Below are 15,622 nucleotides of genomic sequence, written 5' to 3' on the forward strand. Positions count from 1 at the left end.
TAGTTCTGGTGGTCAAACCACCAAATCTTCAGCTGTTTTGTTAAATCAATTGGTACTATGTAGTATATAAAACAACAACAGAACTGTAAAAGGAATATCTTTCAGTTTTTTGACAAAGCAACACATAAACAACATATGAAATGCCAAATTTTAGAGGGGATCAGCACTGAAAAATGACAGCTCTCTGATGAGAACTAAAGCAAGGTATGAAGCTCTTGATGACAAGATGCTTAATCTGATCCTTTCTATTTACCGTATTATTACAGTGGTACAGATATTTTGGTAAAAATCACTTGAACATCACTAAGGCATGATAGCAGCATATATTGTATTGTATGGTAGGTTAAGTCTATATTTCAAAAAATATTTGATAGCTCATTGCAATACTAGTTAAATATTGACAGTGGTCCTTGATCTACAGTTTCCTCATTATTCCCTTAGCCCTTTTATCTGGTAGAATGTAAATGTTGGTTGCAGAAACTTTCACGGTATTTTTTACAAGAATAATATTAATATCTCCTTCAAATTGATTGGGGAAATGTAGGCTTTTTTTATTCAGAGCAATCCTAAACCACACATGTGTATTTATACATATATACACCAATCATGACGTGAAACATTATGATCACTGACAGGTGAAGTGAATGACACTGATAATCTCGTTATCATGGCACCTGTCAGTGGGTGGGATATATTAGTCAGCAAGTGAACATTTTGTGTTCAAAGTTGATGTGTTAGAAGCAGAACAAATGGGCAAGCATAAGGATCTGAGCGACTTTGACAAGGGCCAAATTGTGATGGCTAGACCACTGGGTCAGAGCATCTCCAAAACTGCAGCTCTTGTGGGATGTTCCCAGTCTGCAGTGGTCAGTACCTATCAAAAGTGGTCCAAGGAAGGAAAAGTGGTGAACTGGCGACAGGGTCATGGGTGGCCAAGGCTCATTGATGCACGTGGGGAGTGAAGGCTGGCCCGTGTGGTCCGATCCAACAGACGAGCTACTGTAGCTCAAATTGCTGAAAAAGTTAATGCTGGTTCTGATAGAAAGGTGTCAGAACACACAGTGCATCGCAGTTTGTTGCGTATGGGGCTGCGTAGCCGCAGACCAGTCAGGGTGCCCATGCTGACCTGTCCACTGTCGAAAGCTCCTACAAGGGGCACATGAGCATCAGAACTGGACCACAGAGCAATGGAAGAAGGTGACCTGGTCTGATGAATCACAAGTTCAAGGTGTTGACTTGGCCTCCAAATTCCCCAGATCTCAATCCAATCGAGCATCTGTGGGATGTGCTGGACAAACAAGTCCGATCCATGGAGGCCCCACCTCGCAACTTACAGGACTTAAAGGATCTGCTGCTAACGTCTTGGTGCCAGATACCACAGCACACCTTCAGGGGTCTAGTGGAGTCCATGCCTCGACAGGTCAGGGCTGTTTTGGCGGCAAAAGGGGGACCTACACAATATTAGGCAGGTGGTCATAATGTTATGGCTGATTGGTGTATATATATATAGATAGATAGATAGATCCACACAGACACACACATATATGTATGTGTAGGTATGTATTTTAGTTTGTCACATCATAGATCATATATTTTGTTAAGATTTATGTTCAAACTGCTGTGTTCCATCTCAGACTTTCATATTACTTTTGGAATTGCCCTGTGATTTTAGATCCAAGGATAGCTATTACGAGCCTGATACATAAACCATTTTGGAGTAAAAGACTGATTTATGCTAGGGTTCGTTCCCATCAATCACATTTTTACCTCTCTTTAACTCCTGACCCCTTGACCTCGGAGGAATAAATAAATATCAGTTTTTGTCATAATCCTCATCATCATTCTGGATGAAGGCCCTCCCCCATGATTGTTCCACTTGTTTCAAATGAGTGTCTTCCAGGTTACTCTAGCAAAGCATCTCACCTCATCATCCATCTCATCCTCAAATCTTCTATGTAGGCCTCTTATTGGTTCATTTGTATATAACCTGTGGAAATAAACATGAACATCAGCACTGGTGGTGCTGCATCTGTGGTACCAGTTGGTTGATTGACCCCTCATTTTATATGATCTGTCAATGTGATTGGAAACTAGATGAGCTTCTGAGAATACATGCTTGAAAGTTTATTTTTTTCTTTATGAAACTCGGCAAGCACAAGGATTAGGACCCAGCAATGGAAGTCCTTGCACAGAGTCTCTGGTAGACAATTCTTTGCTACTGCATTTGAAGATAGCCTGAGGATGAGATGGGACGACTGAAAGATTACACTGTAGCAGCAGGAAGATGAAAAGATCATTACAATGCAGGGTTAAGAAAAGACAAAAGTAAAGACGCAGGGGAAATGTATGGCGTGCATTATAACTGTAAGGTTAAGAGAACACAGTGTACAGAAAACTTACATGCAACATTAGGCTGCTGTGTCTTTCAGAGCCGAGATTAATGAATCTGCAAGAACAGAACAATATAGAACCTGTTTTATGATCGGAGGAAGAGACCACAGTGAAATGTTAGGTAGGGGGGCACAATACATACTACAACCATTCCCCCCCATAATGACTTCTGAAGACATGACATGACTGCTGGAATTAGTTCATTTCAGCATGTTAGATCTCATGCAATCATTTTAGTTATTCCTCTAATAACATCATATATGCTTCATTAAATTAAATGGCCTTCAAATAATATAATCTCCCAAGTAGATTATATTAATCATATTGATAGAATAACTTCAATTTCCTCCAACATATAAAAGTGATCCTTTAATTTCTGGGTTTTCAGAGAAATTAAATAACTAGAGTCAGTATGATTTTTCTGTCTCTTTTCAGTAGCCTTTGGGTTATGTGAAAGGATATGTTTTTTTTTTATATATAATATCAGAAGTAAATTACTTTCCAATCATCTCCTTCCTTCTGTGATCAAACAGACTGAGTAAAATTACTATAGTTCCTTACAATTTAATTGTAAATACCATTGTTACCCTGTGTGTATTTAATGTTGTGATTGCAAACCAGCACATGTTGTTTGATTGTATTATTGCATAGTCAGTTCATATATCGGAGCCACCACTTAGAGATGTAGTCTATATTCTGCCTCAGAGTAGTGCCAGCATGTGCTTGTATCCTGCCAACAAATACCTGTATGAAGTTGAAGTGAATGGGAAAAGAGAAAAATAAAGTATAATCTTTAATCTTCCTTGCCTAGGAGGATTGGACATAAATTACTTCAAAATGTAACACAACAACCTTATTTGCATAGTGCTGTGGTTAGTTTAAATAACAATGCTGAAGAATATGCAAATGTCTGTGGTCAACTCTTTTTTAATAAGCAATGTGTACTGCTGCTTTGCAAATTCCAAATTAGCAGGAGAGAAAAACAAAACAAAAACTATCAATTTACCTCACAGTCGTTTGTTCTTATCAAATGTCTGCAGTACAAAAAAAAGTCAACATGATATTTTATTAACTTTCATCATAGGCCTGGAATACTAAAACAAATATAAATAAAACATGCACCTTCAGAATTAAGCATTGTGATTGACACTCGTTAGCTAAAATCAAAACCGGGAAACTAGAAAAGTTTCCTAATTTAAACAATTTCACGTCCTGCATCAGGTCAAAATATGTAAATTTCCCCAATGGGAGGATTATTGAATCATTTGAAAGATGATGCTAGAAAACACTGTATCTACCATACATGTTAGTCAGATATGCATGTCATGTTTTAATTACCTCATAATAAATAGCATGCTGTTCCAGTCTGTCCATAAACTCTTTGCAGCTTCATTAAAACGGCTGATTTACTCGTTTAAGTGATGTTTATATAATTAAACGTGCCTGCACAGCAACAGCTGGTGAACCAGGTCTTTGCAAAGCGAATCGTATTTATAAAAGCATCACTGGGATTTTGAAGGCTTTTGGTGTTTATTTAGCCACGTACATATCTCTGAATATGTATTCACAGGAACATCCTTGATGCCATTGATTTCAGTTATAAATATTTGCTCCGGCTCAGTTTAGTTATTTTCCTGGCTTATTATCAGATTGCTAGCACCACTAAAAATAACAGCTGGACCCCAACAATAAATAATTTGTGATATCAGAGAAGACCCAGGCAATGGAAGTCTGTCAGCTTTTGGTAATAAATCCATCCATATTTGTACTTGACAACAGTAAGTGCAGAAGGGGAAGGGGGGCTGTATGACCTCCATTGTTATACCCTCTTGTTTAATTATTGAGAGAGAACAATCCTGAGGGTCAATATATTCATTTTCGTTTTCTAAACTGTGTGGAGAATATTCGAGTGCTGTGGGGTTATCTTGTGGATGTTCTGACTCTCTCGAATTGCCTTGGACTTCTTGGAATATTAAACAGAAAATAATAGAATATGTATTTTGCGATGCCCAGAAGCAGTTTCATGTAAATTGGCATGCGGCTGCGATGTATTTATGTTGCTCCAGGAACTGTGGAAGCTGCCTATTAGAAACAAGAATCTGTCTGTGAGTTCCAGAGTTGAGGATGGAAGGGTGGACCAGTGGTTTGTTCCCCTCGTCTGAAGAGAAGGGCCTCCCCAGGCTGGTCAGGTGTTCCCAAGTGAAATGGGGTTCTATGGGGCTGGTGACATGGACTGTGACGTGAAACCTGTTTAGAGATACTTGTGCTCATGTGTGGGCTGAACTGATGGATAGATAAATAGATTGATAAATAAATCAATAAAACTTTCAAAAGACAAACAAAAAGCAACAGGAAAGTATAATGTAATGTATTTGATGTATTTGTTAAGCTAACTAGCAAGAACTGTGCTTGGATGGGCTGAATAGGTTCTTGGTCATAAATTAGCATTCTTCTACACTTCCCCTAGCCTGAACGGACAGATAGGGCTTGGTGGACATAATGGAGATTGTAGCTAATGAGGGAGATATGACAGAATAACTCAATGAAAAAATGATCAATTTTTGGAAAAAAATATTACAAAATAAATGTCTGTGAAGGGCCTATAGTAGATACATAAGCATCTGTACTGAGTTATTCAATAAATGAAGAAAATACTAAACAAATAAATACTTGCTTATAGACCACATAATCAACTGATTACACAGTTCTCCTATGATTACACAGTGATTCTCCACAGATTTCTATGCAACACCTGCATTGTCATTTAGGATACCTGCTGTATGAATTAGAAATATGCAAATGTGTATTCCTGTAACAATCATGTTTTTATGCAGATAATCTTGCATTTCTCAAGAGGAATGCACAGCAAAGTAAAATTGCATAGAAGCACGCTGCCAACTCTGAATTTTCCAAACAACAGGCCTTCAGTTATAACTGCAGTAGTCATAGTGTTAAATCCCCATTAAATTCCCATTAAAGATGGTAGTGTCTATCAGGTGTTTATTTTTGTTAAATGTGTTCTTCTTGTAAAGTCCCAAGAAATAAAAAGTGTATAATGCACTTTGTAAAACTTTGTTTTCATTACCCATTATATCCATGTGTTTACTTTCATACTGTGCCTAAAGTTATGAGTTAGAAACTAGTCAACACAAGGACATCAGGGTTCCAGGACATTTCTGACTAACTCTTCAGCTCTTTCTCTATAGTCTTTAATGCTTCTACTTGCAGAATAAATAAGCAAACATACAAACAAACAAACACATAAATAAATAATAATACACTGATCCAATTTCCTTTTCTTTGTAATACTCAGTGCCAATGTGAGTGAAGATCTGTGCTGTGCCCTAGTGCATCCTCTATCCACTGCATATATGGCCCATTACTATACACTCACCTAAAGGATTATTAGGAACACCATACTAATACTGTGTTTGACCCCCTTTCGCCTTCAGAACTGCCTTAATTCTACGTGGCATTGATTCAACAAGGTGCTGAAAGCATTCTTTAGAAATGTTGGCCCAAATTGATAGGATAGCATCTTGCAGTTGATGGAGATTTGTGGGATGCACATCCAGGGCACGAAGCTCCCGTTCCACCACATCCCAAAGATGCTCTATTGGGTTGAGATCTGGTGACTGTGGGGGCCAGTTTAGTACAGTGAGCTCATTGTCATGTTCAAGAAACCAATTTGAAATGATTCGACCTTTGTGACATGGTGCATTATCCTGCTGGAAGTAGCCATCAGAGGATGGGTACATGGTGGTCATAAAGGGATGGACATGGTCAGAAACAATGCTCAGGTAGGCCGTGGCATTTAAACGATGCCCAATTGGCACTAAGGAGCCTAAAGTGTGCCAAGAAAACATCCCCCACACCATTACACCACCACCACCAGCCTGCACAGTGGTAACAAGGCATGATGGATCCATGTTCTCATTCTGTTTACGCCAAATTCTGACTCTACCATCTGAATGTCTCAACAGAAATCGAGTCTCATCAGACCAGGCAACATTTTTTCAGTCTTCAACTGTCCAATTTTGGTGAGCTTGTGCAAATTGTAGCCTCTTTTTCCTATTTGTAGTGGAGATGAGTGGTACCCGGTGGGGTCTTCTGCTGTTGTAGCCCATCCGCCTCAAGGTTGTACGTGTTGTGGCTTCACAAATGCTTTGCTGCATACCTCGGTTGTAACGAATGGTTATTTCAGTCAAAGTTGCTCTTCTATCAGCTTGAATCAGTCGGCCCATTCTCCTCTGACCTCTAGCATCAACAAGGCATTTTCGCCCACAGGACTGCCGCATACTGGATGTTTTTCCCTTTTCACACCATTCTTTGTAAACCCTAGAAATGGTTGTGCATGAAAATCCCAGTAACTGAGCAGATTGTGAAATACTCAGACCGGCCCGTCTGGCACCAACAACCATGCCACGCTCAAAATTGCTTAAATCACCTTTCTTTCCCATTCAGACATTCAGTTTGGAGTTCAGGAGATTGTCTTGACCAGGACCACACCCCTAAATGCATTGAAACAACTGCCATGTGATTGGTTGATTAGATAATTGCATTAATGAGAAATTGAACAGGTGTTCCTAATAATCCTTTAGGTGAGTGTATATGCTCATGCCAAAAGCCTGGCCTTCCCTCGAGAATACCCATGTTCTGGGATAGTTGCAGTTTGGAGATCATTCTGAAAAGCCTTATTACACACAACAATCTTAACAATTACATCTTACAAAGATAGTAAAGATTGTGAATTCAACCCTTAAACACCAACATGTCAGTCTCTTGGACCGTGGAAGGCAATGCAGTATTCATTGCCCCCTAATGTACTGTGGAAGTGTAACTAAGTGAAAATGGTTGCTAAAATATTACAAATGGTCCTATACAGTGTTATGTTATACAGTTAAACTGTCTTGTTCAACACACACTGATAATGGCATGGCTCAAAGATGTTCATGTGCAAAAAAATATATATATAAAATGTAAATTGAACTCCATTCTTAGTGTTGCATTATTTTGCTTTCCAGCCTAAATGTAAAATTCTGAATTTTTAAATTAAATTAACTGAAACAAAATCAACTATGAAATAATGATTTATTAAAATAAAATTGTAAATATCCCTGTTAATGTAAATGCCACATTTTGCTATGTTTTACAATGAAAGGATAAGGATCTTCTCCAGTAGTCTTGTGATGATGATAACCCAGAAAATTGGTGAGATTGGTGAAAGGCCGAGCTTGCTGACGCATGAAGACAACAGTGCAAAATAAACACCGTTTCAGGGAGGATATAGACATAAGCTATTGTAAACATCGAGGGGGGGGGGTGTTTCTGAGCAAGGCTGAAGCAAAAAACATAAAATGTCAAAGAAGTGTATACATGCATTATTTAACTAAATGATTAATACATAAGTAAATTCCAGTAGGTAAAAGGAAATGGACTCCTTGAATTCTGCCTTTATTGCATTCTGTCTCCAAGGTAGAGATTCAAAGCCAAGAAGAAAAGGTTTTATTGAAAGGCCAGGTAATTAACACAGGACAAGCTTATAGGGCATCCACAGCTGCCAAATCTGCAGACAATGCTCACTCACTTCAGTGACTCACTCTGCATCGCCGGCTCTGCTTATTAATGAACCTGCACAGCCATTAGACAAAAACACGCTTAAGTCACTCTACCTAGGGTCCCATTTAAATCCAGCCATATAAGGTGGCAAGTCAAAAGTGAATGCCCTAATCCTGTTTACCACCGTGTTTATTGACATAGCAGCCTCTCCCCCCCTCCTCAATTAAGGAAGCCCATTGCCTGAGTGCATGAGGTCTGGAGCTTACTGTAGAACCTGATAAGAAAATGACCTGTGAGAAGCAGAATAATGCTTATTAAGTCATGGGGAAAGTGTGGCAGAGCATACACAAAGATCATTGGGATAGAACCACATAAAATCAGGAAAAGCAGAATATGTAAGACATAAAGAAATGCCCTGCAAAAGCATGAGGTGACCTGTACGATTATAACATTATGTATTATTATGATTATTTATTAATTCTAGGACTGCATAGGCACTTTTCCCCGATGTTAAATTCAGCAGAAACCAGCCTGCTTACAACCACAAGTCTGCTTCCCGTTTTCATCCTTCTGAATGGTTTTCATTCTGTCTAGTTTGTAAAAGGCTGAAATGCAGATGTTCACTGCAACCCCGACCCAATGTTCTGATACACGTTTGTCAAACACAATCCGTGTCATGCTCGGGATATTTTTTTTTTATAAAAACAAGGAAGACAACCAAGAGTTTATGCTGTAAAGAGTTTATCTGGTAATGTTTTTTTGTTTAGTTTTTTGCTCTAATTATGTTAGGATCATTGTGGTCTTAGGGAATAGAGGTGTTACTCAGTTAATTACTGTTGTTCTTTTCATATCCCTGCAGCTGCAGTTTATTTAATAATAGTCACACATTCTCAGTAGTCCGATTATTACTTCCCCTTATGGGCAGGTAATTGAGTTTTTAAGGGCAGTCTTCCACATGGTTAAAGCAGTTGACATTTTCAATGAATTGAGCAGGAAACCTCACCCTGTAGAAGGTCATACTTCTTAAAATGAATTAATGCCATGTAAAACCTGTGAAGTTATTTTTTCCACCCTAGTTTAACAGGCTTTTTAAATATTGTGAAATGGGCTGACCTTTACTCTTTTAGTGTCAAGGTTTTAGCTAATGAATTGGGAAGAAAACAATGCTTTCAGACAGGCTTAAAGTCCACTTATTCTGAGTTCACACTAAGATTTTTGACCTTTGATGACCACATTGTTAAAACACGTGTTGGCTTAAACTGGCCTAAAGTCTTATGTATGCGTTAAACATCCCCCATTCTTTCAAAAGAGTTGTCGGTCTCTGATGGTGTATTTATAGTGTACAGTAATAGAGACAAATCCAGTAAAGGTTAATAAAGTAAGGACATTGTAAATTCCCCCAATACTGAGCACTGTTGTGTTACCCACTCTCTTCTATTTCCAGGCAAGCTTTATAGCGCACAGAATGAGTGTGTCTGTGAAGCATTTTAAAATCTGTTCAAACACACTGATGTAAATAGTAACATTTTCATTTCATGCCAAGTATTATGTTTAAAGATCAAAGAAGGTCAAACTTCAGCCATTGTATTTGACAGGGTGGTGTGGTCAAACCACAACAGAGGAAGTGGAGACATTAGCTTTAGTTTGAACTAGTTTACAACTATTTTTGAAGGTTGTGGCACAGATCAAAACATTCCATTTCACCTGATCAGTTCAGCACCTCAGTCAGCAGGAGATGAGCATTAAGTTAGAGATAAAAATAGGCAGACAGAACAGCATGAAGTCAGTTTGTCTTGCAGGTGAAGTGATTTACTCTAGTGCAAAATACAGTTGAGCAGTAGACAGTAACTTTTTCCAAACTGAAAATGATTCACATCAGTAAAGCCTGTTTGTTTTCAATATTTTGGGAGTTTGTTTTTTCTCCAGTTGTTTTACATGTTTTCTTTATGGGTAGTATGGGTAAATCAAGCATGCAATTAATAATAATAATAATAATAATAATAATAATAATAATAATAATAATAATATTATTATTACTACTACTACTACTACTATCATACATATTCTGTCACTTGATTTTCCATCTTCTGCACATGGTTTTAGAGTCCAGGCGGAGGGGATAATTCATAGTTGGCCACACTTGATATCAGCTTTGGTTGGATTTCGGTCTCACCCTGTTGTGCTTGGAATCCTACAGATTTCTTTTGTAGGTTTTAATGTGAGTACACTACAGGCAATACACAGGGGGATATTATTCAAAGAAATAAATCCTGTGCAACATCAGAGTCACATTTGTATCCTGCAAATGTGTCTTTGGCTGCTTTTGTTATTTGCCTGTTGGTGTCCAGATAAAAAAAAAAGCCTATGATTGCACAAGATTATGAAAGGTGGTATTTGATTGCAATGGCTCAGAGTGCAGGGACAGACATAAATAACAAAATTAAATTCCTTATCAGTTTCACATGCTATGAAAGGTAGAGGTAAAAAAATAATAAAGGCATGAATCTGTTATTGATGAAGGATAACACTATGATTGTTATGCAGTGCATGTATTCTATATTAAATATTTTCGCATTGTAAAATTCTCAAGCACGGACTTGCAAGTAAGATCAGAAGTGATTCATAAACAGGCATGACTGCCCAACAGCCACTGCCCATTAAGCATATTAAACCAGTAACTAATTAAACCTGTTTACTGACACTGTCCTTTTATGTCCCTATACATATTTCCACTTTAAGAATCCTTACTTTGATAGAATGAAATTTCATGTCTGTTCTTTTACGCTTTACTTGTTTATATTATTATTATTACTATTTTAATTATTTTGTAAAACAATGTTATTAAAGTAACATGTAACACTGTGCTTTAAAAAACTAGTTGGCATGGTTGGGGAATGGCCACAATGCTGGGGATCATAAGTAGGTGGGGTCATAAAGATGGGGTAACAGTGGAAGAAAGTTAATTGAAAATTAAAAAACACAAAACGTATGCAAGAACCCAACTGTTCTTCAACTCATGACCCCTTCAACTATTGGAGCTGCTCAGGGATCATGTTACAATCACTGCACTTAACTAAAACTTAACTAAACCCAAGGGGCTAACTATCAATATTCTACAGTCATCATAAACCAAATCCAAAAGCAAAGTCTTTTACCACAGTTCTCTGTCAGTCTCTCTCACACGCACACACGCACACACACATGCACACACGCACACACACGCGCACACACGCGCACACACGCACACACACGCACACACACACATGCTCTCCACTCCTTCTGTTCTGCAAACCTAGCATAGCACTTATGCTAATGGGTGGGAGTCCCCTGGTTTGGGTGGTTGATATTGGTAAGTCATATATATATTTCTAAATGTATAATATTTACTTAATTTCTGTACCCTGGCCATTATTGTCATTAGAGTATACTGTCTGCTGATGGTGATGTTGGTCATATGTTGTTTTATTAAGAAAATAATCCCAATGAGCTACATTACATTGGTTGATAGTTGCAGCCCTGGTGGTAGTGAGTGTGACTATGTACTAAAGGGTGTACTTTCGGCATCTAACTCTACCAGAAGATCCGAAATCTGTCCTGCAGCCTGCAATTAAGCAAGTTAGCTCGTGCATTGCCCTATACAGTGATCCATGTCTGTTAGAACTCCTACAGGAAAGCCTATGTGTAAATTGAAACTTCCTGCAATACATGTCCATGCTGTTCTGTTTACTTTGTTTTGTTTGGCTGAATAGGGGAATTGTAAAGAGTCTCTGATTTTTTTGCAGTTTCTGCAGTCAAGCATCAGCACCCTGATAAGTGAAGCGGATCAAATAGGAGTCCTGTGATTATTTTTTTTAAACTTTTTTTATTTATATATACCTTGTGCAGTTATTTGAAATGACCAAGAACAAAAAATCATGTTTGCTCCTTCCAAGCATTTCTCTTGGTCTGTTTTCATAGTGACAAACTTAATTTGTTCAATTCTTAACATGACTAGCCTTACCTTTATCTTTTCTGTGTCAACCAGCAGTAACGGTGCTTCTGGATTTTTCTCTCAAATGTTAAGTTGAATCACTGGTGTATGGGAGCCTGCTTTCATTTCAAGAGCTATAGCATCACATCAGTCACAGTTTCAATTTTCTTTCCCAGCAGTGACGCTGTTTCTATTAAGACACGGCATGCATCTGTTATTGGGCTGCTTTGGATGTTTAAAACTTTTGATCGCTGGAAAGAAATTGAGTGGATCTAGGTGAAGTGCCATGTATGCACAGTATATATAAATCCCACAATGCAGGAGTTACCTGGAAAGCATAATGATCCTGCCAGGAAAAATAAGCTTTGTATTGTCAACATGGTAGCGACCCTAAACACACAGAAGAAAGAAAGAAGAATTACAAAAAATACTGAGAAAGATAAACAGGTGTTGAAATTTATGTTGAAATTATATTTATGTCAAAGGCAATTGACTCCAGTAATCTTATGATTGCAGTGTCATGCATTCAGCAGGCCCCTGGCTTGCCACACAGTGCTAAAGCCACTTGTAGTTCTGGGAGAGGATGTTGGTTGGTGTTATTCAATAGCAGGTAAGCACTGCTGAACAGTTCTTACTCCAGTGGTTTTCAGAAAGTAAGTGACAGCCTAGTGTAGACAACGATCACAGCTTGAGTGTTCTTCCCAAATGTAAAAAAAGAAGCATTACTTTTCTTAATTTTCCCAGCTAGAATATATATTAAGGAAACCCCCTGGGTCTCCTTTAATCATGAATTGTACTTTTACTTTTTGTCAAATAACAAATATTGTATACCAAACAAACTTTTATACCCTGCAGAAAGTTTTCAATCCACCAGCAGAGAAAACTATGATACTAGCTTTATCAATATTTTGTAACAAACTATAAGAACTTTGATAAATGCTTTAACATCTATGGCCTCAGAGATACAAATATTAAATATTGCTCTGGTATTGAAAGATGATGGGGAAAATGTTGCCAGACACTTTGTCATTAATAACATGTTCACTCTCACAAACACATTTAAAAAACTTTAGTTTTACATTTAATTCAGCTTCCTTTTTGGCAGTGGATTCACATGACCTATTTCTCTCCCAAGGGTGCATGCTTGATTCTAGTGCTTCATAGAGAGTGAATAAATAAATACATAAACAAACAAACAAATATCTACAATATACACACATCGGCAAAGTATACAACTGTACTATAAGCACTTTCTGATATTTGCTACTCATGTACCGTGATATTTTTGTTTGCAGTGCTACTTTATGTATTGCATCTGCTCTTTGAAAATATTCCAGTGCTAATCTTCCAATACATCTCACCACTGCTAAAAACACGTATTTTAAATATGATTGGTATATGGTTCATATCCATGCTAATAGATCAGGATCATCAGCTTTAAGAGTACTCCACTTGGGACAATATTGTGTAATGGGAAGCTGACTGCAATGAGGTTTTTGAAAAGTGTCCCAGTTCTTTATTCAGACATGGCTTCGGGGAATGTGTGTCCCCTGATGAACAGAAAATAAGTAATAGAATAATGTAAATTATTTTTAATTTAAATCAAGATTGGGTTTTCCGACTACATGTTGCATTTTCCTTATTGACAATGTTTTGTGTGCTGATTAATAACCCAGGGCTAATGAAACCATTGTACTTTGAGTCAGTCTGCTTTTTGTTATTGTTGATGCTGTTGTTGTTGTTGCAGCAAAAACAATATTGTTGTTACCTTGTTTATTTTCTCAACATCTTGTTGGATAAAGTTGGTACAGTGAGATACAAGCAATTACATTTAAAAATTAATTATATTCTCATTATTTATGGTGTGCCTTAAAATTAATAGTGTTCGGTGAGGTGGGTTTGTTGCTGTTGAAGGAAGAGCTTTGCTTGCACTTGTTTGTTAATAGCATGGGAGTTGAGTGAGAAAATAAGAAATGGACAACAAAAGATCTGCTACCTATTTAGTTGACCTATCGTGTGTCTTGCTTATCAGTTAATGCAATCTCTTTAAAACTAGAACCCACTGCTCTTTGATGTCGAGCCTTCCTCTCAAGGCACTATGGCACTTCCATGGAAAGGAAAATGGATTCCATCTGGCCTGCAGAATGTCACATTGTTTTCTTCTGTTGCTTTTTGACCCTTCTTTAGGAAGTACAATTAATCACAAAAAAAAGAGAAAAGAAAGAGAAGTCAATCTCATCCGTGCTGCAAATACAATAGCAACTGGATAAAAGCAACTTGGGGAAAACACAATTAGAGAAGGAGGTGATGTAACTCTGGAAACAGACAGTACATTAATACGTTTCAGCATCACTAAGCCCTGTACTGTCATTGTGAATCCTATTACCGGTCCTCTGTTGCTTTGGAATTTCTCTTTGTCACCATAACCAAGCTAATAAAATCAGCAACAAAGAGTTTGTTATTGGAGCATTTTCTGTCTAGCACACCAAAATCAGTTTCCCAGGAAGGCCACACACTGACTGACAGCTATGGTGTTGCTCAGCTATCTTTTAATTTACTTATTAAAGGTAAATGGCAATTTTCGTACTTATATAACATTGTGTCTAATGGTGGGGTAGGTGGCTGAGATGTGTAATAAACCTGAATTTGGCAGTTGTTTAAAAAGCAACTATTTAAAATTCATGAGAATTTTTGTATTATTATTAAAGAAGAAGTGTGGGGGGGGGAAACTCTTCATATTTCTTAAAGACAGGGAGGTAGAAACATCCTGGCTTTTCTCACTGTGTGCTTCCCAGATAAAGGGGAATTAAACATGGTGTGAAATGATAAACATTGGTAACGAAGCTCCTTCATTGTGTTTCTGAAACTGATTTGATGAATATATGAACAATGGCAGTGTTTGTAATTTAGTCTCCACAGCATGACTTGCAAGTTCACATTGCCAAGAAAACATTATAGAATTCCCTACTAGGACTAAATGGAAATTCTACAAGAACCTATTTTCCCTGTAGGTTATATTATGATGAGCTGTATTTTGGCTGTGTATAAAGAAAATCTTTGGAAAATTACTTTTCTAACCTTTTGCTTTTTAAGGATTCTTAGGTTTGTTATGCTTCATGAACCTTTTTAGCTTGGCTTTTGTTCACTTTGTGTCACCTTTAAGCAATTAATAGTACTGTTGTGACTAGTAATGCTAAAAACATAATTGGTCCATAGAACCTAAACCACACAAAGCATAGGGTACAGTGCAATAATATGGTTTAATAAGGACAGCTCCACCAAATGCGTTTGATTAGGCTTAATTTCTACATTGTCCCTTGATCTAATAAGAAATTAGCTTCAGTGAAATAGCATTTACAAGTATGGGTCATGAATTGAAATCCCCACTGGAGAATTGGTTGATATGTTGTCATTCTATGATGATGATGATTAATAATAATAATAATAATAATAATAATATTATTATTATTATTATTATTATTATTATTATTATTATTTATTTCTTAACAGACACCCTTGTCCAGGGTGACATACAAAATATAAGCGCAATACAACATGCAATACAGTGCAATTCAAGGCATAATTACGGCGGCCCTGAAGTGCAACTGCTGAAAAAATAAAGCAGCGGCTGCAGCATTTTCAGAAGCAATTACGGAAAGGGAGGGTACATTTGACTTACAGTGAGGGGAAAAAAGTATTTGA

This window comes from Amia ocellicauda, chromosome 3, assembly GCF_036373705.1.
Source record: "Amia ocellicauda isolate fAmiCal2 chromosome 3, fAmiCal2.hap1, whole genome shotgun sequence".
In the NCBI taxonomy this organism is placed as follows: domain Eukaryota; kingdom Metazoa; phylum Chordata; class Actinopteri; order Amiiformes; family Amiidae; genus Amia; species Amia ocellicauda.